A 24,683-nucleotide genomic window follows, 5' to 3' on the forward strand; every position below is an offset into this window, starting at 1 on the left:
TCTGCCAGTGAGTGAAATGTAAACTGTAATGGGAATCAGAGATAGAAGGCCCTCAGGATCTACTCTTGTACCTTCTTTAAAAGAACAAACCAAAACAAAATCATCCTGAATAGGGCCAAGTGCCAAGAGCAGGAGAGAATGAGAACTATTTGGTGTTAGATTTCTAGCTGGAAATCTGCAGCCTGCCAAGCACTGCTATTTGCCTCCAACCCAGAGGTTGAGCTGAGGCCAGGGCCTTCTATCAGACATTGTATAGACACGCTGTAAGAGATAGTCCTGCCTGGAGGTGCTCATCGTGATGTAAACGTGGTGAGCAAATCCAGTGTTGCCGCTCCATCTCCTCAATGGGAAGGGTCACACCGGGCACCTGAATTCATTGAAGGGCTCCAGGTGCCTTCACGGCAGTGATCTCATCAAGGTTGTCAAAGATGACAAAGATGGCATCTCTGCTGGCAAGCTGTTGGCTCCAAAAGTGGCAGCTGTGCTGTCACACAGGGCTGGACAGTGGTGCCTCGTGTGTGCAACCATTTCTGACATTTCTCCCTGCTCTGAGTCACAGGGTTTGGCTTGCTGAGGGGAAGTGCTGCACATCTCAAAGCTCAGCAGCTTTGAGCCAGACTTTTCTCTTCATAAGGTTGTAAAAGCCAATTGTGAGATGTCTTATCCCTTTGAATTTACTGGAGGAAGCACTCTACATGAGGGACCTTCAGTGAGGTGCTTCCACCAACCTGGATGAATTTCAATGGAAACAGAGTAGGGGGGTCCTTCCACTGGGCCTGGAATAAGAGCAGGGATTTAAAGAACTGGAGATTAATACCACGGACAGTGCAAAAGGGGGGAGGCTTTGACTGAGGGATATGGACAGGGTGTTATTTGCATACCTGTAAAAATCTTTCAGGGACTGGGAGTGAAACCCAGGTTTGCTGAAGCCAACAGGATTTTTGCCACAGATGGCCAGGTGGGCCCAGCTCTCTCCCTAAACACCTGCATGGAAAAGTCCAGAGGCTTTAAGTGATGGTAGTGACAGGAAGCACCAATGGGGATGGCCAATCCCAAAGGCAGAACATCTCAGAGCAGATTTTGGGGTATCCAGCTCCCGGCGAGGAGAGCCCATTGTCAAAATGGGCTTTGTTAAACAAACAAGCAAAAACCAACTCTGCCTTCAAGGTGATGGGCTCACAGCTGGAGCTGGCTGAAAACTTTCCTCCTGTCACATATAAATATCACACATACACACACATAGTTGGCAAGGAAAACCGTATATAGGTGTTATGTCTGTTCTAGATAGGAGGATGTTTACATTTTATGTGCATAAACTCACAGAGATATATATTCTTAAGATCTAAAAAATTTTCTTTTCCTGAACACTTCACCAGTTAATTCACAGATGCCAAATGTTGAGACAATATGTTAAATAGAAATGTTGACGGTTTCCCATGGAGAGTTTTCTGCAGCCTTGGAGAAGCTCTAGTCAACATTTGTTTTGAGACTCAAAGGAATTTGATTAACATTTTGCTCTTGTCCGTTCCTGAGGACTCTGAGTTGAGCTGGGACCAGAGGAGCACTGGATGAGTAAAGCTCTTCTCTTATTTACAGCCTCGTCAAAACAGTGAAGTAGCAGGAATCTCCTTGGAGAGCAACGGATCACAGCACTTGTCAAGATGATTTCCAAATCAAAGATGACTTCCAAGGAGCAGCAAGGGTATAATTTTGGAGCCAATCAAGCCAATGGCAAAAATCCCGATTTCTGCACAATATTTTTAATGGAGCCTCTGGAATTTTGGAGCTTTGCATATTATATACTATATTATATATTCTGTTGCGGCTAAAAGGTCCAGTCCAAATTCAGCATCTGTGGGCCTTACAGAGGAATGACCCTAAAAAGGAGTGATGAAAAAGGTCAGCCTAGTTTGAAAACAAATACCATGTTTATAATGAGACCAAAGGGAGAATGAAGAATTCAGTACTTAATACTGACACCTGCCACTTGCAAAATATCTCCACCACTAGAAACAAATATCTGGGAGAGTTTGGAAAATTTTGGTCACTCATTTGTTCCTCCTTTGTTTCCATTTCAGTCACTGGTCCATCTGCCCAATGACAGCACTGACATTGCTAAATGTCATGAAGTGAAGCTGCCGGAGTTGCTCCATGTGCTGCTTCCAGGTGAGATGGCAACAGGAACAGCCATAATTCTTACCAAAGCAAAACAAGGCAAAAGAATATTTGCTAATGTTTTTGGATATAGTTGTTAGGTCCCCGGCACAGAGATTAGTCAGTACCCATAAATATCACTGACACTGAACTCTGATTTCCAAGTTCTTTGCTCCCAACGCCCACCAGCTTTGAAAACCCAGCCGAGCTCTGGCTGCTGGGCTGGGAAAACCTTCTGGGACTTACCCAGTTCTTGGTCACTACCAGACCATTTCAGGAGGGGAAGCAAGAGACACATCCACATGCTGTATCCCCTGCTAGAAAAACGGCACAGGTGACCCCTCGAGCTCCATTCCCCATGTCGCAGTTTCCAGTGACTCCATCATTGATAAGGGATCAGCCCCGGGGTGACAGAGCAGATGTGGAGCCTGGCAAAACACCCAGGGAAAGTATCATAAGTGCTCAGGTCAGTTTTCTCTCTTCTCTGCATGTCTCTGCTGGGAACCAGAGTCCTGGTCCCTATAAATGTGGCTGTTCTGACACTGTCATTTAAGAAAATTCGGCTTCCCAGAGAAAACCTCAAACAAAAGAACCAACCCAAGATATTTATCACTTCACACTACATTAATGCAAACAAAAACATTGCACGCTGCAATAAATCCATTATGGAGTCTTACCAGAACAAACTGGTATTCTCACGTGGCCAATTTCAAGCTGAAAGGGTTTGGATTGGTTTTTGCTATTAATATTCTTTCGTAATGGAGAAGGCATTTTTCAATTGAATAAAAAACACTGCCTCCAAAAATGTCCAGTTGCATTGAAAGATTTAGAGGTTTCAACAAGTAAAAACGAAGACCAGCAATTCAATGATTGCCTGAGTGAGAAATTTCTTCAGTATTCCCCCTCTCCCCATCACCTCAAAAAAGTTGAAAAGTGAAATATTGACTGAAAGAACCAAATCCATCCATGTCATCAACATTTTTCATGGGGGAGAGCCGTAGTCCCTGGCTCCCTCCATCATTTACCTTGCAATAATGATATGTTTATGTGTTAACCCCAAAATTAGCTCGGCTGAGCCGGGAATGCCCACAACGGCTCTCTGAGGGACATATTTATACCTGCGGAGCAGGACTGGGTGCAGTCACACACAGGCAGGGCTGGCCCAGGAGAGAGTCCCCGGGATTTGCAGAAGCAGAGCTCAGCAAAGCCTGGCTGAATGGCACCATTAAAGCCTCAAAGGAGAGCCCAAGTGCCAGCCAGCACAAGGAGATAAGGAGCACCCCGGGGAAGGGCACAAAGGTAGCACTGATGAGCAGCGCTTGGCTTTGCTCCCACAGGGGTCACAGCTGGGTCCTCTATTAAAGTTTTCTCAACACAGCAGTATTGAGAATTATACCAAACTACTCACTGGTATTTGACAGTCCTGGCATCAGCAAAGAGAGTCAAAGGCTCTGTTATCTTCTTTCATAAGCTGGAGAATTTGGCTCTGAGGAGACAAAGATCCAGCAGAGCGTGTGGGGAGTATCACTCATGTGAGTAAAGTGGCACCTTTGTCTCTCTGAAGGTGCATCCTGGGCTTAGCTACAAGAGCCTCCATCTGGAAATACCAGTGATTGGCAAAAATGCATCAATTCCGAATTTTTTAAAAATTATCTATTTTACTACAAGGGGAAACTATTTCTGTTTCATTACCAGTATCCTTTTGGAGCAGAAGTTCCTGTGTGCACATGCAGCATCCAGATTCATCCCACTAAATCATCAGTGTGGCACAGTTGTTCCAAGTCATTTCTCTGTTTGTTTTCAATGTCCCATCCTATCAGCTCAAATGGAGTTGGGAAGAGGTAGAGCAACGAGAACGGGCAGTTCTTGAGGTTGCACCGAATCGAAGGTAAGAAAATATAATAAATTTTATTTCATGCTTTCTTGCCAATTGCTAGAAATGTGCAGTCCATATGAATGCATATAACAAGGAGGGAATGTTGGGAAAACCAATAAAGATTCTGTGGTCTTAACTATAATGAATGTAGTTTGATATAGAGTCTGTTTTTCACTGCATGGCAAAATGAATCATAAAATACTGGACCTTGAAACTCCTGCATTTTTTAATAATAGCCTGGGGACAGTTTACAGTGTAATGAATTGTAATTAACCCACCTTCAAAATCTTTTATGAGTATTTTGCCAATTAGCTTCGCATGCTTGCTAATGACTCATGGCCAGCGCATGTCTTTACAGAGCAGGGTTTACAGCACACACCAGCCCGGGAAGGCAGCAAAGGGACACAGGATGGGGAGGGACATGCAGGTAAGACCCAACCAGTCCTAGCAACCTACATATTTCAGCATTCAAAGAGCCTTTGCTGCTCTCCCAGCCCCAAAATAACTGCAATAATGTATAGCGACGTCAAAAGGCTTTGGTTTCCGAAGGATTGCGAGGAATGCAAAGGGCTCAAGTCCTGACATCTGTTGTTACTTAGTACCAACATATATAATGCTGCTAATTGCTGAGCCATCTTTGTTTTCCTTACTTAGCACTAGAGTTAGAATTATTTTATTTTTGTGGTTCATGGCTTCCTGCCACTTGCAACACAAAGTCCACTCTAAAGAAAATAAAACAACTATCAGGCTGCCTACTAACACTGTGTGGAGGGCTGGGGCTGTTTCTCCCCCCTCTGATGTTTTAGGTTGTGTTTTTGTTGCTTTTTGGGGTTTTTTTAATTAAGGTAAGAAGAGACAGCAGAGCTGGGACCTGACCAGTGTCACAGCAGAAGGCCACATGGGCCAGTATCCCATCTCCCAGTATCCCATCTCCCAGCATAGCCAGGAGGCGATGCAGGCGATGCAGAATCAGGCCCTCCCCTGCTGCACCCTCGCTCCAGGCAATCCGTGGTTTATGGACTTCCCAAAGCAGAGGCTGCCTCCAGACCAGTGTGTTTTAACAGCCACCCATGGATCTATCCTCCTCAAATGTTTTTGATCCCTTTCTCAGGCCATTTATAACTTTTGGCCTCTGCAACATCCTGTGGCAATGAGTTCTATGGTTTAATTATGCTTTGTATGAAAAAGTGCTTCCTTCTGTTGGTTTAAACCTTCTTGTGTGACAGCACCACCAGGTCCCTCTAATTCTTAGGAGAACCAGTGAACAGCCAGTTCCTATTTGCTTTTTTCTGTGTCAGTCATGATCTGACAGACCTTTACTGAACCTCCTGCTCCTGTCACCTCTTTCCACCCTGAAGGCTCCTCATCTGCTTATTTTTCCATCTTTGTGGAAGCTGTTGCCCATCTCTCCTCATCCTGAATGCTTTCCTTCCTGTGCTTTCCAGTTCAGCCCAACTCTCCTGGAGTTCCATGGCCAGAAAACACACTACCATGGAGATGCAGTTTCACCGAGGAGTGCTGTAATGATGTTTTCTGATTTGTTCCTGCCTCTTTGCCAGCTCATTCCTAACGTGATAGTTGTCTCTTCTGATGGACTTTCAATGATATTTGCAGAGGCCTCCCTGCTCTCTTTGCTCAGTGTTATTTTTAGGGCTCATCTGTGTGGAAGTACAGTGAGAGTGAGTTTTCTGCACGTGCTCTGCCTTTGTTGACACTGCCCTGCATCAGCCATTTCACTGCCCAGCCACTCGGGATCGTGAACCCTTTCAGCAGTGCTTTGTGGCCAGATTTGCATCATCTGCAAAATTTCTCTTCTCTCTGTTCATCCTTTTTACCAGACTATTTATGAATATGTCTGAACACTATCAAATTAGTATTTCTACAACAACTCAGTTCTAAGTAATGCATGAAACCTCTCTCACACAAAGACGTGGCAGGCACCAGCCAAGGCTTTGAGGGGACCCACCAGTGACCTCCAGTAACTCTGAACATCCAGAGATTTATACCCATCCTCCAAAAAGACAGCCTTTAACTCCTTGTAACTGCAGGAAAGAACTTTCTTTTCTCCTCTCTTATCATGAAGCCTTGTTGCAGACAGTTCTTAGGCACTTGAGTTTGTTGGCACGACTCTCTGAACTCCTCTGAGCATGTTATCAATACTGAGTGGGTAAGCAGGAGAAATCAGTGATAAGAAGGCCCATCTGGTGTGTCAAGTATTTCATTCCCCAGCCAGGGATATGTCATTTTTTTATTATTTTTAATAACTCGCAGTCTGTCCCTGTTGGTTGTGCAGACCATGGAACATGGGTTGGTAAGAAAGACTCAGCTACAGCAGAGCCTTTTATTGCCAGATACAGAATCTCTTCTGTTTATAGGTGAACTGCACACCTTTTGCTCTGAATTCCCTAAGTTCACCAGCCAAACCCACAGAATCTGTCCTGGATGTCCTATTTCAGGAGACCTGAGAGGTGGGCTTGGCTTGGTGTGCTGCTCTCAGCTGCCCTCTTTTCAGGGAATTCTCAGCTACACTGGAAGTGTAGTTTCACCTGAAACTGTCCTGCTTGCACACTCTGGCTGAAGAGATTTTTCCCTTTGCTGTACCATGGTACAGATCCAGTTCTCCTGGAGGATCAGCCCTCATGGCAGTGTGAAACCCCACAGGGCAGTTAGCATTGCCAGGCCATTTCTTTGTGTCACTAAATGTCACCACTGCTCTGTTCCCCCGCGTTGTTCTCACTTCCCCATCAGTCGGCTGTCCCAGGGTTTTGCAGGAAGGGCCAAACTTGTGATAAACTTCACCTGAGGCTCACCTTGTGCCTCATCCTTGAAAGCCATGTGTTTGGGAAGCATCCCTGAGTGCTGTGACTCAGGTCTGCCCTGGCTCTGTTGTGGTGCCACGTGGAGTTATCAGGAGTTTCTGAGCGTTACCCCTCTGGGTGTTGCTCCGTGCTCCGCTGTGCACCTGGAGAACCTCTTTGCTGGACATGCAGATAACCCACTGCAGAATTGTATCACAAACATGAGCCTGGGGCTTGCAGAGAGCCTCAGTGGAAAGGGAGACAAGACTTACTGCAGGAACTGTACAATGCTTACTGTGACTCTTCAGAGTTGAGCACCATGTTTGGACCACAACTTTTTCCAAAGAAAAACTGTAGCATCTGCATATTTCCAACTGCACTGATCCTGCTGCAGTGACCTCAATTGCAATCCCAAATCTTCAATCTGATTTTCCTCTTCTTAGTTCAGCAGGAGCTTTGCCTGTACTGTGCAGGACTGGACCATCAGTGTACATCCAGGTCATGGAAAAATATTATTTCTGTACTAAATGAGATCACTGTGACCCCAGTGTAGAGGGACTGCACTTACAGTCCCAACCACTTCACACACAGTGTGGACTTTTCCTCACTGGTGCCCAATCCTGAATCAGGGAATGGTGGCATTAAATTCAATCAGGACAGGATTATATGGGTTATTTTAGTCCATCTAACATGTCACAAAAATGTGTTGAATTTTTTTTCTTTAAAGAGCAAAATAAAACATGTGGTTAGATAATCAGTGGGAATCACTAGATACCTACACAGGAGAGCTGCAAGCATGGAAATACTCAGATACATATTTGAAGTAACACCACAGGTTTTTTGGGTGGGATTCTTTGCCCTGCTGCACTACGTCTGGACAAATAATTTGGATGTTGACTACTCAGGTAATGTAATCCAAAATCCTGTTGCCTGTGTTGCAAACAGAAGAGGAGGAGAGAACATTTCATTCCCATCTCAGGCAGAGCAGAGCACAGCTGTGGTGTTTCATTGCAGGCAACACCACTGCTGTAACCCAGCAGAGCACTGGTGGGGGGTGTGCACTGAAATTATTGCTCTTCTGCCAAAGGGCTGAGGCAGAACGAGTTCTTTTTTGCTTTTTTTTTTTTCTTCTCATTGACTCCAAAGCATAAAAGCAATCAGTGTTCCTGCAGTGCAGCAGAAACTGCACGTGTGACATCAGCAGCCTGCCATGCTGGGAGCTGTTTCTGTGCACAGAAAGGGAGGTCTAACGTGCCTGGGGGGGAGGTGATGGAGGTGTGGGGACTTGCAGACTGGCCAGCTGAATTTTCCCATTCTGCTGCTGTGCCTTTCATCCGCTGCAGGACAGTACTCTCAGGACTGAAGCCAATCCAGGTGTGCTGGAATTATCATACATCCTATCACAGAATCTCTGAGGTTGGAAAAGACCTTTGAGATCATCGAGCCCAGCCTTGATCACCACCCTTGTCAACCAGACTGTGGCACTGAGTGCCACGTCCAGTCCTTTCTTGAGCACCTCCAGGGGCACTGACTCCACCACCTCCCTGGGCAGCCCATTCCAATGTTGACCAACCCCGCCAGTGAAGAAATTCCTTCTGATGTCCAGCCCGAACCTATCAAAACTTTCAGGACAGATCCAATCCCATCACTGATTAGCATCTCTCTTTTTTATCCATTTTAGCACTTAGCTTCTAACACTTGGTGGAAAAATAATTGAAAGGCTGGAAGTGGCCACTGCACCCATGAGTAAAACGCTGTCCATTTTACAATGGGCCAGTTCATGCATTTGTCTGTAAATTCCTCCATGCCTCTTTGTTTAGATGCTTGCTCCTTATTCAGGATTATTCACTAAGCTCTTTTATTTTTGACATCACCCACAGTTTAAAAAAGAACCTTTCCCCATGTTAACAAGCTATACATGAAGCAGCTCCTCAAGCTGGGGCAGCTCAGTGGCTCCCCTTGGATCGGTAACACTGAACTAAGGACACGTTTTTTGGGAGGGTCTTTGTGGTTATCTGCATTCTTTTGGTCTAAGCATTCATTTCTTAGGCAAAAACGTAATTTTTATATAATCTTTTTTTCCCTGATAAACAGATTTTCTGATGTCCTTTCCAAACAGTAGCTGGGAACCTGGGTCTAATTCCAGCCTAAATCTAGCTATGGCATCTATTACCAGTCTTGCACCACTGCACCCCTTTGCCTAAAGAGTTCTTCTTTCATTCTTTAGACAGAGAGACAGAGCTACATCATACTCTAAGTTAGAGAGTATAGTTACACCAAGCGACCCAGGGACTTCTGCCAACTTGGAAACAAGATATGAACTAAAGAGTTTCTATTTTTGCATTAAAATGGAAACAGGTGGGAAGGACTCGTGGAACTTATCAAGCCAAATAAATGCTTTTTTTCGTGTTCAAATTCGAATGGAATGGAAATTACAATCTTCCAGTGTTGCTGCAGAGCAGCAATATTGGGTTTCTCCTTACTCAGCCTTTAGCAGTAAGGAACCAGGTACAATGGAGCTGGAATTCTGGAATTTGCTTTCTAACCCCATCTAAGTCTCTCCTAGGCCTGCCCTATTTTGAGTTATTGCTCCACCTGGCACAGGGGATGTTATTGGCTCTGGAGAGAAGAGTCAAGTCTTGCAGTAGTTGTTTTTATAGATTGCTAACTGGAGAATAAGAACAGGAATGAACTGCTGGATGGCAGAAATCAGTGGTTTTCCCTATTCCTACCTAATTTATGGCAGTGAACGTCCGCTCCCACGCTGAGTTAGGTGCTTTGGCTCAGCTCAGGTATTTGCTGTGTGTCAGCACCGAGCCAGTGTGTGGTGGAGATCAGAGCCACACCAAAGCTCTGCCTTTTGAGCCAGACCTCTCCCACCCCCTTCCTACCTCCACGTTGGAACAAAACCTGAGGGAACTGCCCCAGCGGAGGTGGAGCGTGTCCCTAGGAGGACTTCCTGAAGTAAAACCCACATCCAAATAATTTTTAAAATTATGACATAGTATAAATGGGACAGACTTTACCAAAACACTTTGTTATCCCTTGCCCAGAGGGTAGGAGCAGCTGCAGCACTGGTTGGACAAATAAGTAATCAACTGGATGGACAGACTCCTGACTGCCTTCACTTACCCTTAATTAACTGTTTCCAGTAAATAGCCCTGGCTCTGTCATTATTTTAGAGCAGGAAGGTATTGATCCAAGTACAGCAAATGTTGCCATCAGCCCAGCCACAGATTCACCCATGTGAAATCCCACTGGAATCGAATGGATTTGTCCAGCTGCATCTGTTCGGCTCAGCAAAGAGCCTGTGACTATGAGCATGAGCTGTTCCAGTAAAATGTCCTGCATGGCCCATTCCGTGGGGCTACACAGCGTCTGCAGTGCTCCATGCCCCAGGCACCAGGGCAGCCGGCTACTGACAGTAAGCTCCAGGTCTAAATGAGCTTAAAAGGGGATTCAAACACTTCTCCTGTTATCAAACTGCATGTTTAATTTGAATTAAGAACAGCTTTCTGTTATGTTAAGGTTTGGAGGGTTGGCCAGTAATAGACATATGTATTTAACTTTTTTTTACCATTTTATGCTTCCTGGTATTTCTTGGTTTGCAACAGAATCTGAAATCCAAAGAGCAAAGTATTTGCAAAAGCTCTATGGCCTCAAGGTCTTTCAACTCCCCAACACCAAGAGGAGATGAAAATCTCACAAGACAGGCTATTCTTCTGAGGCTCTCAGCCCAGTTTCCAGGAACTGAGGCAGGTTGAGTGCATCCAGGGGGATGGACTGAGGAGGGAATACTCAGGTACCATTCAACAGTGCAACCAAACCATTTGAGGTTTGCCTGTTACTTGTCTAAACACATGTTTCGAAAGGGAATAAAATAAAAGGAAGAAAAATACCCTGCCTGGGAATTCTTACCCGGTGACTTGCGCAGCCCAAGAGCTGGGTAATTCTCCTCAACTGAATAAACATCGGAGGCAGCCTGAGAGCAATTTGGCTCCAGAGCAAATATTGTTGCTGAATTCTTTGCACCTGCAATGGCCAGGGAACTGATAATACACCTTCTCCACACCTTCCTATGCCAGGCTTTGGAAAGCAACCAGGAAGCATCTCCCGTCTGCTACAGCACAGAGGTTTGTGCGGGCAGGGCTGCAGGCGAGACCCCGCTGGTATAATCACAGCCACATCCCAAAGGGAGCTGTGGCTGTCAGCCTCACAGAGGGGAGCTGCTGGTGGCCTCCTTGAGGGATTCAAGGACCAAGCAACTGGAAAGAGGAAATGAGCTGTGGGTAATGGTCTCTCCTGTTCCCACGTCAGGCACATGAACACAGTGATGGCTGATGCCCCTGTGAGCACATAAACTGGAGTTGATCAGCACCGAGGCTGCTCGGCTAACAGGGCCTCAGGACAGATAAAAGCAGGGGGTAAATTGTATTTTAAAATGTTTCTGCTGTAAATGAATGTCTTCCCCTGGAAGAATTCTAGGCAGAAATATATTTGCCTAATAAAGAGATCTTGCATCTCACTTGGAATGTAATTCAGTCCTGACTCACAAGTTACTGGGTTTATGCCACTCTTTGAGGATATTAGACTGTATTCCCCTTAATTTTTAGTACATTTGGTGAAATTGCTGTGGTTCTGTCTTGTACAGAGAACTTTTCAAGTTATTTGCCTTTATCAAAAGCACAGAAAAAAATGGACAAGCTCTGTGTTCCACTGGAATGGTTTGTCCTCAGTACATAAACTGTTGCATCACAATTTGCCACCCTGCATTGCACTAGCTGTAGAATTCAGTCATTTAGTCCTGTACAAACCCCAACAATTTTAAACATATAAAAAATAAACAATGCATTTATTTATTACATAAAGCACACGTAGTTCAACAGGCTGGTGTTGAGCTGGCTTTGCTCACTCACAGCCCCAAATTCCTGGACAGTAGTAATGAAGGTAGGAAGTTTTATACTGTGAGGAATTCACAGCCTTAGGAGGGTTTTTTTTGAATTTTGTTTTTAAATTATACCTACAAACACATGCAGAGGGTCGTTGTTTTTAGTCATCTCAACATTCTCCATCTCTGTATCAGCTGGCAGGTTTAAGAACAAGTGACAGCAAAACAATTTGGGCTGAGAAAAAAATGCTGGATAAAGAGGAGAAAAGATGTGAAGACAGGGAGCAGATTATTAGGAGAGAGCAAAAAAAGAGACAACACTGAATTACAGCACCTAAGTTCAAAAGAATTATGCCAATTTCAGTTAGCTAAGTAGCTGTGAAGACTACCAGATATTCCTTATGATTCTTAAGCATATTAACTGATAATTATTCATATCTGTCCATGAAAATTAACCCTCACAACAACGCAATTTAATCACTGCAAATTCAGATTGGCAGAAAAAGCGCTCTGGGCTTTGTATCACTTGACTGAGCTTAGCAAATGAAAACACAGGAGATTTGGTTGATCCTCCACAAAGCTTTTGGGATGTGACATGATCAGAAAGGAGCAGGACAGTCTCGTGATTAGGTTTTGATTGCAAGATAGTGCTGAGCACTAAACAGGACTCATGAGCTGTGCTGCTTCCGAGCCCCGCTGTGGGGGAATGAGACCCCGGGATGAGCATGATCCCTCTTTGCCTGTTTTGTCCCTTGGGACAAGGAGCAGGATGTGCCCTGGCAATGTATGGATGTTGTTCCTGCAGCAGCACACAACTAACTCAGGAATGAACCTGAACAAAACCTAACATTTTCTGGCCAAAAAGGGGAGGGGCCCTGTAAAACCCAGTGCGTCAGAAAGTGTCCTGCTGTTCTCACCACACTGACAGAGCTCCAGTCATCTACCTGGTACCCCCAACCATTCATCCCTGCTGAAGGCATTCCCACAGAGGCACAGTGGGAATAGCTGGAGTATCCCAAGGTCCCTGAAGGAGCAGCCCCATTAGCAGAGCCTCTGTTAGATCCAGCCCAGACTTCCCCACAGTACCACATCATAAAACCATCATGCATCTGGCCCAAATTTAAGGCACAGTTAGCAGAATTGATACAAGAAAGAAACCAAGGACTGAATTAGTGTCCCACGAGGTTATTTGGGTTTTTTTTCCACATCCCAGATGAAGTGAGGAGCCATGTGAAGAAGTCCTGCATCTGCCTCCAAACCCTTCCCAAACGCTCTCTAGGTTTTTTACACTCTTTCAAACACCTTCATTACCTGCCCTTTTTTTTCTTGCCAGGAGAGGTTAACAAAATTACCGAGGGATGAAACATTCTTGAAACATTCTTTCTGGCTCATCAAACAGGATTAGCGGATGAGTTACACGGGTGGTGCACACCTGAAGGAGCGGGGCGGTGGGGCTTCACCATCACCTTGTCCTCTTCAAGGAGTCACTGCAGAATGTGGGGTGTGCACATACGTGGCTTGGTGGGTTTGGAGAGGAGGGAGAGGGATAAAGCCCCCTGAGTGCTCACTGCTGAGGCTGCCCGAGTGCTGGCGTTGTTCTGTGTTTGGCCAGTGCTGCTCCAATCACACCCATGAGCATGGCACACACATGGAAATCGCCCAAACACCTGTCCCCGTCAGCCTGTCCGGCTGCAGAAGGGCCAGGTGAGCCAGCAGGGCAGAGCTCCATGCCTTGGGAAAGCTCAGCTCTCCCTGAGCCTTCACCTCCTTGCTGGGGAAGGCTGTGTTCCTTGGCAGCACACAGATGTGACAACCAGATGGTTCTAACCCCCAGCAGGGAATGGTCTGCTCTGCCTTACCCTATGAAAAGTGGTGTTTCCAGCTTCCCACCAGACAAACACTCTTCCTACCAAAATTTTTTTCAATAAACTGCACAGGTTGTCAAGACCCTCCACATCTGACTTTGCCCAGCACCTTTGTTCTTCCAACAACCTGCCCTGCATCACTGACAGGTTCCAGTGTTCCCAGGGTGTAAGTTTGTTCCCTCCTTTTGTCTGTACTTTTGATCTGTCACCACCAGTGGGTTATGAAATAAAGCTCTGCATGTCCCTTGACAATTATATTTACTTAGGTGGCCCTGGCAGCCCAAAACATTTATGGTCATTGCAATTTAAAACTTTTTGTTGCAGTCTTGAGTATCTCCTGAAAATAGAAATGAAAATGGGAAACACAAATGTTTTATAGATTATATGCATGTCTTCTAGAGGTAGTAGCCAGCTAAGCAGAAGGTAAGGGGAAAAAAGCAGAGATTAAAATCTAGGTCAGAACAAATGTTGGACAAGAGCCCACCCTGTCAAGTCCCAAGCATCCCACAAGAGAAAGAATGAAAGGGAGCAAAAAGGGATTTTTTTTTTTTTTTTTTTTTTAAAGGGGAAATAGTGGCCTTTTCAAACATCCCATATTATGGAAAAAAGACATTTCAGAAATGCTATTCAGAAATGCTATTTCAAACAGAAAAGCATTCCGTCTGCTTCTAGGACAGCCATTACTGGCCACTAATTTTACAGATTCTTCGTTACTTGTGCCACTGGCTTGTGCTTGTCTTGCTGTGCTCCTCCTTCAATCCCAGCCTCACCTCTGGCTTGCTGCTCCCCAGTCTCTCCTGCTCCAGACACAAAACACCAAGCCCTTTGGTCTGCTCAGTCCCCACAAAAGCAACACAACCCCCGTCTCACCTCCAGAGCAGCCAGACTCAGGTGTTCCCATGCACGGGTGGGCACCAGCACCAGGACCTGTTTGCACTCCCTGTGCTCCTCTCTCAATCTTTTATAAGCCATGGGCACAAGAGCCAGTTTTTCCCGGATCCCAAGCATTTGGGTGCTGCAGATTTCACACCAGTTAACCCCAAAGAGGGAAAGTAGCCCTGTGGCTACTGCAGGGGGCAGGACCCCGTGCCGGCTCTGGGGAAGGTGCAAGGATCGGAGCAAGCCGAGGCACAGCCTCTGCCATGCCCACGCCCCTGCCTGCAGCTGAAGCATCAGCAGGTGCCAGGGCTGCCTGTCCCGGTGAGGAAACAGCAGCCACAGCCATTGAGGACCGAGGTTCGTGCTGCAGTGAAGTCATGGCCTTAGGCTACGTTTTTTCAAAAGCAGCAGCATTATTTTAAAGGCTTCACTTTCAGAAGTAACTCAAGCACTTCAGCAGTGAGTCTTGCTGGCTCACAGTGAGGTTTACACCCGCAACTGCCTTAAGTTACCCCTGGAACAGGCTCCAGGCTCCCACCATTTCACTGCTGCTCTGACTGAGATCTTCAGGACAGGGACTCTCACCCCTGAGATTGGGTGTTAAAATCCATGCCTAAATCACTGGCTTGTTTGGGTGCCAAGATGTCCAAAATAATGGTCTTTTTATTGTGGGGCTGACCCTGCATTCCTCGTGGAGTCAAAGCTCCCTTCACTTCAGAAAGGTGCAGGGAAAAGCAGCCCACCATCTTGTTGCCAAATCATTCTCCATGGGAGATTTGATTTGAAACTCACAAAATACCAGGATTTAGGAGAGGAACTGGCCGCAATGTGATCATAAGAACATACCAATGTTGTAGTTCCCCACCCTTTGATCTTGGCACTTTAATGATTAATTAGTGCTAAAGTGCTGGAAAAATACCTCACTTGAGGCAGTTTAAAGCTTCTCTTTGTATAGATACAAACTATGACTCACATGAAAGGATAACCCAGTACTGCAAGAGGGTGAGATTAACACAGAAGCCTCTGGTCACATGTAGGTGTTTGCCCAACTGGACAAATGGGAGAATCTGCTCAGCTTTAGGGACTGTTTCCATTGAACTGCCTACATTTTCCATCGCTTGCACTGCAAGAAAGGCTGTCAGCATGAAGGGAAATCCATCCCTTAGAAAGAGATACATGTTCAAGGAGGTGTGAGCCTTAAAGAAGCATCACATCCTATGGCAATCTGCAGAAAATATTCCTCACCTGGGGTGGTTGGAGAGAAGCCATTTTCCCCTTCCTCTGTCACAACTGTGAAGGATTTAAATACTTCCAAATATGCTCCAAGGTGTAAGTCCCACTGCCACCAGTGCTCAGGACAAAGCATGACATGGGAGGGAAAGCTTTCCTTGCATAATCCTGCAGAGTTTACAAGTACTGCGCCAAAAATGAGGTGTTGACCTTAGGTATTCCCAGCCCTGCTTCCCACCCTTCTTCTTTGGCCATCTGGTCCTGTGCATGCAGGGGTGCAGGACAGGACAAGAGCACTCAACCCATCAGAAATGGCTGAAGTGCCTCCTCAGCCAAAACCCACTGCAGTGTGGAGACCCCAGAACCAAAGCTCTCTGTAACCTTTCTTCTCCTAAAGACCTCTAGGCCAAGTCCCCCCAGCACTGGGCTGGGACAGGGGGTGCCTCCAGGCTGGATTTCCACCTCTGCCTGCTGGTGGGAGCAGCCACAGCTTCTTGGAGAGAGACCTGTGTGCGGGGGTTGTACATGGCCTGATAAATCAGGAGACCTTGCCAAAACAAAGCGAGTAACACACAGCCCTTTCCTTACCCTGATTCCAGCTGAGTGCTGCAAACGCCTTCTGATTGATGTCAGGTTTGCAGCAGTGCACATGGAGCCTGCTGCCCACAGCCTGCAAGTGGAGCTGACTTTGTCCAGGGACAAATTTCAGGAAAGGTTTGCTTGGGGTATCTTTTCTACAGGGGAACTTCCAAAAGAAGTGCCATAACACCAGTTCTAGTTTGGATCCTTCATACCTCCATCACTGCCAGGCTCTGGGCCCTCAGAATAAGGCACCATCCATTATAGCACAGTTTGCCAGTGAATTTAGGATTCATTTCTCCACGCATTCAATGTTTCCATCCATAGCATGGGTGTGGGATAACCCTGAATTGATTTGCTTTGAGATCATCACATCAAAGGTGCCCTTGAAGCAGAGATCATTAGTGCTTTATTGGAAGAAAGTAGATTTTGTTATTCACTGGCAAAGCTACTGGAAGTGCTCTTGGTGGAACCTGAAAGGCAGAAGCATTGGCTGGACTTTGTGTTCCTTACAAGCACTGAGGCTGAGCTCAAGTCCGGTGAAAGGGCAGCTGAGGTGGAGCACAGCCCGGTCAGGTAACGGAGGGGCAAGGCCAGAAGGATTGGGGCAAGCCCACATCACACAAAACAGGAAAATTGTTTTCTGGATTTGACATCCAAAGCCAATTGGCCTCAGAGGAATCACATACGATCCCCAAATTGAATCGAAATCTGAGGTAGGAATACAGAATTCCTAGCCTGTATAATGACAGCTCTCTGCTCCCAGTGCTTTGATCCTATCCCAGTTAAAGCAGAAGGGAAATGTTCATATAAATAGCATTAGGTAGAAAACCAGAACTCCAGCTAGGAGAATTTCTGAGCATGCAACATTAGTTGTGCTGTGAATTTTGGAGGCAGCAAGGAGCCCCTCTTCCCTCAAAGCAGGGCATTTGCCTGGAAGATGTGGAAACCCAAGGGCAAGTAATTGATCTCAGCCAAGCAGGGTCATTGCTTGGACTCAGGATTCCCACATAACCAGGAATGTCAGACCCTAGGCTGGTGCACAGAAATATAGGGATAAGAAGGGGAGAATCTATCTGCTGTGTGTCTGTCTCTATCCGTTCTTTTCTCCTCCTCCCTCAATTCCATCTAGGACTAAAGACCTCATCCCTTCAAACAACCTGTCCAAAACTAAACCTAGGTAAAATTTCAGCCTGAATGACAAGAAACAATAAGTCTAGGAATAAATATTTGAAGATCCTTATTATGTACACAAGAGCAGCTGCTTTCATCCTAAGCGTGAATGAAACTTGCAGGATGGAAAATGCAATTCACAGATGAATAAGCAGCAGTTGTCCTGCACTGCAAATGAGCCAAAGCAGGGAATACAGGGAATCATGGAGTCACTGGTGGCTGGTGGCTTTGGTATCTCCCTCATCACAGACAGGGAGCTCACGGGCAGCCCAAAGAAGCTACAGAAGAAAGCACCTCCACGCCTGGCTAACAGGTAACAGAAGATCCCTGTGCAGAGCAGGGTGAGCGACACCAGGAAAGGCAGGTGGCAGCACAGGGAGGGGCAGGGTGTGCTCACCTTGTCCTGGCAGAGCACGGCTGCTCACCACCTTCATCCGCTTTCATCTCTTCTGGCTACAAGGAGCAGATGGGGCCAGGAGCTGGCCTTTGGAGCAGGGCTGTGGATGGAGCCCACTGCTTGCCATGTGCTCTTCCAAGCCATCCATTCCCATCTCCCTGTGGCAGCTCCTTCATTGACCGTGGCCTGAGCTTTGGGTCTGCAGTGAAACTCGAAGTCTTGGCAGATTCCTCATGCCTCTAGATTCCAAAGAGGACACCTCTGCAGGTCTGGGATCCATACTGGAAACTGGCCACTGCTTATAAGACACGGCTGCTTTGCCCTAAAAATAGTTAGCGGCGCATTCAGAGCTGGAGGAAACAGAGACAACGCTTCTGAACTCAGCTCTGAGCACTGTTTACCCCTTAGGACATCCAGTAATGTTTCCTTCCAGGAGTAACCACTGGGAGATATCCACACATCTGCCTGGCTTGCAAGGATGTCAGGAGAAAAGCTCTCAACAAAGAGCTGTATCTTACATCACACCCTCGATGCAGGGAGCCCCAGGGCTTTGGCATACCTTTGTGAGGAGCACATTCCTAAATCGAGGGCTCTCTCTTCGCAGGAACACCCTATCCTCCAGCACCAATACACTTAATCCCCAGCCCCATGGGCAGAATTTCCCACCACCCACAATTCCTGGGTGATGCAGTGAATTCTGTTTATAGCCAGATACACCGCTGGCAACCAGCTAATTGCCCAGCAGCAAAAGCAGAGGAATGAGAGTCAAAGAGCCATTTCCCAGTGCCAAGCTCCCCAACTCTTCCTCCCTTTCCCTCCCTCTCTCTCCAGAAAAAGAAAACCAAAAAGATAGGGCATGTTCAGCACATTGAAGTGCTTTGAGACTCAACTGAGTAATCCACTCGTTCTTTTTCTTTTCAGAACTTAGTAAACCAGGATCTGCCAGTATTTCCAGACACAAAATGCAACAGTGAGTTTGTAGCTCCTGAGGTTCCATATTCTGTAGGTGTTCTTGTGCATTTCCCCATTACAATTTCGATGGAGTAATCCCCCTTTTTTTGTCCTGGCTATCTTTGAGAGATTTATCAGAACAATCCAGGCTGGTTTTGTAAATTTGAGTGCATGTTGCTGATGCAGATAGCTTTTCAGCTGGACAAAATTTTTGGAAGGAAGAGATTCCATGTTCACTTATTTTTCTCAGGCTCATTCCAAAAAAGAAAGCCAACCCCTGCCCTATTTTGGACAGGTGGAAGAGAAAAATGGATGTAATGGACATGTCCCAAAACACATGCTACAGAACCAGGCTCATTTTGTCTGGCAGGAGGCCCTGATGTGTCTGAAAAAACAGAAGGAAAGACCCCCAGCCCCACCAAGAACGAAGGCAGGAAAACCCAAACCCCAGTGTGGAGGGCAAGAGGTGAATTGGAGCCCTGCTCCCGGTCCCGCTCTGTGCTGAACTCCCCGTGGGCCGATGCCGGCTGGGAGGAGCGTGTTCCCTTGGGCTGTGGCAGCCAGACCGGTTTGGTGACTGCTGCATTTGCTTTTCCCTGGCCCCCGCACTCCAGGTGCTGCCCCTCATAATCCTAATCCATCCCTGTGGTGCAGTGCCCCGTCCTGCCTTCCTGCACAACAGCGCAAGCAGCTCCTGGGTTTTCCTTATGATCAAGAGGAGGAAGATGATCCTATGGCTGCAGGGAAGAATTAGAGCTTGGAATCTGTGCCCTATTTTGGGCTATGCTGTTGGGCAAATTGAATTATCTATGCTTTCCATAGTTCCTTGTAAAGAAACTTTACACTTGGAGATGAGGACATTATCCTACGTCCTTCCCACTTGGAATGAAATATCTGTCGATTCTTTGCAAGATGCAAAGGGACCCAAATCCCACACAAATACGCCTGCAGATACTTTTCAATGGATTTTATACCTAGAGGGTCCCATTGGAATGCAAATATCCAGCCCTTCCCAATTAAACAAGTTTCTGTACCACAGATAACCTAAGCTAAAGGAAGTGGAATAGTCCATATGGAAATAACCATCCCATTTAAAACATTACTAAAACTGTTACCTTTCAGTGCACCTGGAAAGGAATTGTCGATGGCAAAGCACCAGTGGAGCACAAAGCCAGAGGGAAGTGCCTCTTGGAGCCACCTTTCTGTGCTGTCTCAAGGCCTTGGGAGAGCTGGAGAGACACCAGCAGGGCCATCACCTGCCCTGAGCTGGCAGAGGAGACAGGGGGCCCTGAGCCCCACAGGTGAGGGGATCCATCCCAGGTGTCACAGCTCTCTCAGAGGTAAAAGCCGATCCTGCTGGAACTGCTTCATCCCCCAGTGAACGCCGGGGCTGCTGCAGGATGTGGCAGAGGCACCCAAATAGGAAAGTCTCAGAAAGAAAAAATCTGCTGTACTGTCTCCTGCCATCAAAGCTGTGTCAGAAGACTGGATTTGTGTGTCTTTTCCTAAAGACACAAAGCCCCTACATGCTGATCCCATTTTAGCCCATTTAAGAGTCCAGCCAACAAAATCACTTTTGGTTCAACTTATTCCTGGAAGCATGTGGGGCACTGACCCCAATATCTCAAAGCAAAGTCCCAGCTCTTCTGCAAAACCTGGGATCATTTTTTCCAACCAGTGTCCCATCTCAGCTATGGAAAATCGCCTTCTAAAGGGGCAAATACATTTTTCATCAGTGTAACAGCACACTACAGCTACAACACACATGGTTGTCGCTTGTTTAATTAAGGAGCTTAATTTCCCTCACTTGTCTGTTAAGGCATCACACAGGTGTTTCATTTCAGAGTGCATTAGTACATGAGGCTCTAAGCCTAAAAGCTAATTTTTAACTTAACCTAATAATGTTAGTAATAACGACCTGTGATTACTGCCTTGTGAATCAGAACCTGTGATACTTAAAATAATTAGCACCAAAACCTAACTAGTACCTTGCTAAATTCAATATCAGCCCTAAACTCTTAGCACTGAATTGAACTTTAAACTGAATGCTGGTGTGGGCTTCCCCACCCCCCTGTATTTTATCAAATTTCATTTTGGAAATGTAGTTAAAGTTTTGATCACCAATCTTTTCTTGGAGGAAGAAACTGTGGTATCAGCACTAGGTACAATTTGATTAAAAAACAATGTGCTCCCTGCTGTGTTTGGAGCACACCTTTCCCCCCAGCTGGGGAATTGCTGCAGGAATTACCACACTGACCCAAACCTGTGGCCAATGAAGCCCATTAAGCTCTTAGTGGACACCTCTGGGGGCTTCTGAGGGTGACAGAAACCAGCTGGCTTTGGGAAAGGAAGCTTGGCTAAACCTTGGCACAGGAGATTCCTCAGTGTCTTTCCACCCCAAGAGAAAATCATATCCTCACCCTTTTCGCATCTCTTTTTGACAGCCAGCCTTTCCTCCAAGGTCAGACAGAGACTCAGCTGTCCTCTGCCTCTGGAAAGGAGATGCCTGTTCCTTAGGCGGTGGCTGGCACTCCTGGTAAGTGAAGGAGTAAGAAGAGAGGCTCAGAGCCCAGGGACTGGCTCCCCTCTAACAGCTGCAGGAGAAACAAAAACCTTTCCCAAAACACACTCAACAGCAAAGGAGGAGACAGAAGGGCTTTGAAGTGTAGCTCTTCCTCTTGGATCAAGTGGGAAGAGGTGGGATCACAGCAGGCGCCTGTGAGCAGCCAGTAATTACGGACATGAAAGTGGGATGACTTGGAGGAGGTCAGGAGCTCTCAGCAGCGTGTGGCTCGTAGGCTTTTCCCAGGACCCCACAGCTTGCCCGTGACCATCTTATTTTGTGGCTCAGGCTCCTGTTGCTGACAGGAGCAGCTCCCAGCTGATGCCCCACCACAACGCAAGGGTTTGGAGGCCACACCTGACAGACGGACCCGACCCAGGCTGGTGGCTGCAGCATCCAGGGCACCAACCCCAGCTGGGAACCAGAGACAAACCAGAGGTGAAAGCTGCTGAAGCTGGCAGGAATCACTTATCCTGTGCGTGTGCCACAGAGAGGAACAACCAGAGCACAGACCCTGAGCAATAAACAGTATTTCAGGCATTACGAACACGCGGGAGAGCTCTGCTGATGAAAGATTTGTAGCTGTTGTTAATATCTGCCGAGTCCAAGCTGAGACCTGAAGCTCAGTCTGAAATTGAACCTTCTCCAGGTGCTCAGATTTCCTGATGTTGATCTGCCTGACAAAACAACAACAACAACAAAGGCCTGAAAACATGCTGTTGATTTGGAGAATTTCCTCCTCGCATCCAGGAAAGTTCAGAGAAGAAATCGCTTGCCTGGGATGCATAGCTGTTAATACCTTCTCACAAGCTTTCCCACCCACAGAATGAAAAGCAAAAACCAGTTGGCTCTGGGGTATAAACCAAATTAGAAACAGGGAAGGGAAACCTACCAAGTACCCACAAGGAGTTTGGCTAAAGAACTATGATGCTTCTGAACGTTTGACTTGATATTCTCTCACAGAAAATGAGAGGGAGGCCAAAGCCTAAACATTCAATTGCTTTTAAAAATGCTACTTTAAGCCTTTAAGCCAATTTGGGAGATATTGCAAATTTTGTCCTGATGCAATAAAAACAAATAAAAATTCCCAGTTCTAATCACGTTGGAAGTCAGATACCCTAAATGTCCTCTTTCTGTTATTTATCCCAGCTGCCACATGATCACAGCCCAACATGAGCAAGTCTAAGACCAGTTATGGTTAGTATCTGTGAAAAGAATCCTTAAGAAAATAAAATCTCCTGGATGTAAAAAGCTAAAGTTCCTGCAGATCATTCCCATTTTGTTAGGACACAGCATTGCTATGGGAGACTCTGGCTGTAAAAGGCTCTCTGAGCTCACTCATGTTCACAGAAGATCCTAGAGGACGTTTTATATGATTATGAGCATCTTAGCCAATATTCACCCTGGACTATTAGAATTTTATATTGTTTCTATTATTGATTACATTAATTACTGGCAGGGTCCAGGGCTTTCAGCCCGAGCCTCCTGCACAGCCCTGACTGCTCCAGGGTTTCCTTCCCTTCAGAACTGTCTTCTGCAAAGCCTCTTAGCCAAGCAGATCCTGCACCTTCCTCACTACTACCAGGTGGAGTTTGGAGCAGTTCTCCTGCCCTTACAAGTCAGCCAGCAGTGAGTCTGCAGCTCCCTGCAGGGCTCCAAAACCTCCTGCGAGGGTGGAGCAGGAAGGAAGAAGCTCCCGCAGTTCCCATGCCAGCTGTCAGGAGGGATGTGCAGCACCAGGAATGGCAGAGCTGGGCAGCCATGAACAGAGAGGGAGAATGGATACTTGGAGGTGAAAGGTATGGAAGAGGAGGGAAAGGAAAGGCAGGAATAGAAAGAGATGCAAGAAAACTGGGCGAAAAAAAATTAGGTGTTATTAAACTACTGGAATGTGCTTCTGCCCAGGTTCCTAGGGATGGTACATGTAGAACAGGAGTGAATATGCTGTGACCATAACAGCAGCAGAAGAGTGGGTCTCTGGTTCACCTGGAAGGAAGGAGGTGCATAGGCACTTACGTAGCCTCTGTGAAAGAAAACGTTTGGCTCTGAAGTGTTTGGCATCAGCTCCTGTGTATCTCCACAAGTGGATTTCCACTTGTCATGCAGAAATCTTTGCATCCTTCCCATACAAAGCCACACCTGAGTCCATGCAGGACTCCTTGCCACAGTCACATTTTGCAACCACATTCCTTTTCTCCCAAAAAACCAAATGTCATTCATTGCAGCTTCATAGGATTTGATTCAGAATGGAATGAAAGTAATTCAATAAAATGTAACAGTTTTCAGCACTTAGAAAAACTGCCCATGGAGACCACTTTGCTTCAGGCTTTTGCTTTCTGGGCACTGTGAGAAATGGGCTGGGGGCTGGGGAGAAGTCACTTTCCACAGGAATTTGTGTGATGGTGCTAGTCTCCATCTTCCAACTCATCTTTGGACAGCAGTGTGGGAGGAACTGAAACGTGGGGCAAAGACTCACATCTGAGTAAACAACATCAACAACTGAGGCTTTTACACCCTGTGTGGCATTGGCCAGCGATGAAGGGTTTCCCTGCAGCCACAAACCTGTTGTTCGACCTCTCTCCATACACAGACCTGTGCACAAATACACACACAGAGTTTGGGGGCCCATTCTTACAGGTCAGCCCTTGCTTTCCCCCATCACCCTTGTCCTGTGGCATTGCTGCGCTGACCCCAGTGCTTGGTGACCCTCAGTGGCTGTTTCAAGGAGGAAGAGGACGGGGCTGCAGCTCCCTGGGCTCTTCCTCCCTCCCAAGCTTGCCTTGAAGCATTTAGGCCTTCCTGTTCATTTAACCTCCAGCACCGGATCGACCTTCGCCCCGCCCGGGGCCCAGACCCTCAGGGAGTGTGAGCTGTTGCCACCTCGCTGCAGAACTGCTGTGGTGGCTCCATGCCATCCCGCCGGTGCAAACAATCCTTCGAGAATCCTTTCAGGTGTGTTATTAATTCACAGGGAAAACTGTTGGTAGATTTTCATTGCATAACACAGCCAACCTCAGGACCAAACCAGAATGGAGGTGTTTAATCAGAGCAGTCCCCTCCAGTTCCCACGTCAGGGAGCTGAGCCAGATCTACGTCTGAGCTCTGCTGCTCGCGAGCCGGAGGGACCTGGGGGTTCTCCATGCTGCTCTAAACATCCATCAAAACAACTGTAAATGAGTTATGTTTCAAGTATGCAAGAAGTTGCTTCTCCATGCCAAAAAACGATTAGTGTTCTCAGGCTTCCAGCAATGCAAAGCAGAGTCTGCAATGTCCTGATGAGAGATAGATGCATTTCCTCTTAGACAATTAATATTAGGGGTGGGTTTTATT

The 24,683-nt window shown here is 46.6% G+C and overlaps 1 protein-coding gene and 1 long non-coding RNA gene across 9 annotated transcripts in view; one reads left to right on the forward strand and one right to left on the reverse strand.

Annotated features, from left to right (window-relative positions):
• LOC116441618 overlaps positions 1-4,607 on the forward strand; it is a 158,345-nt gene extending 153,738 nt beyond the window's left edge. For 2 of the 4 annotated variants that reach the window (XR_004239180.1, XR_004239183.1), the window contains one exon: positions 1,597-2,562. This is a non-coding gene — a long non-coding RNA (uncharacterized LOC116441618). Of the gene's footprint in view, positions 1-1,596; positions 2,563-3,974 lie in introns of those variants that run through there. The other 2 variants (XR_004239181.1, XR_004239182.1) reach the window with 2 other exon arrangements.
• BMP2 (bone morphogenetic protein 2) overlaps positions 1-24,683 on the reverse strand; it is a 122,561-nt gene that overhangs the window by 46,765 nt on the left and 51,113 nt on the right. The window contains exon 5 of one of the 5 annotated variants that reach the window (XR_004239179.1): positions 17,840-18,189. The exons of the other annotated variants lie outside the window; for them this stretch is intronic. The gene's annotated coding sequence lies outside the window, so the exon portion shown is untranslated. The remainder of the gene's footprint in view (positions 1-17,839; positions 18,190-24,683) is intronic. 5 annotated transcript variants of the gene reach the window in all.

This window comes from Corvus moneduloides, chromosome 3 (assembly GCF_009650955.1).
Source record: "Corvus moneduloides isolate bCorMon1 chromosome 3, bCorMon1.pri, whole genome shotgun sequence".
In the NCBI taxonomy this organism is placed as follows: Eukaryota; Metazoa; Chordata; class Aves; order Passeriformes; family Corvidae; genus Corvus; species Corvus moneduloides.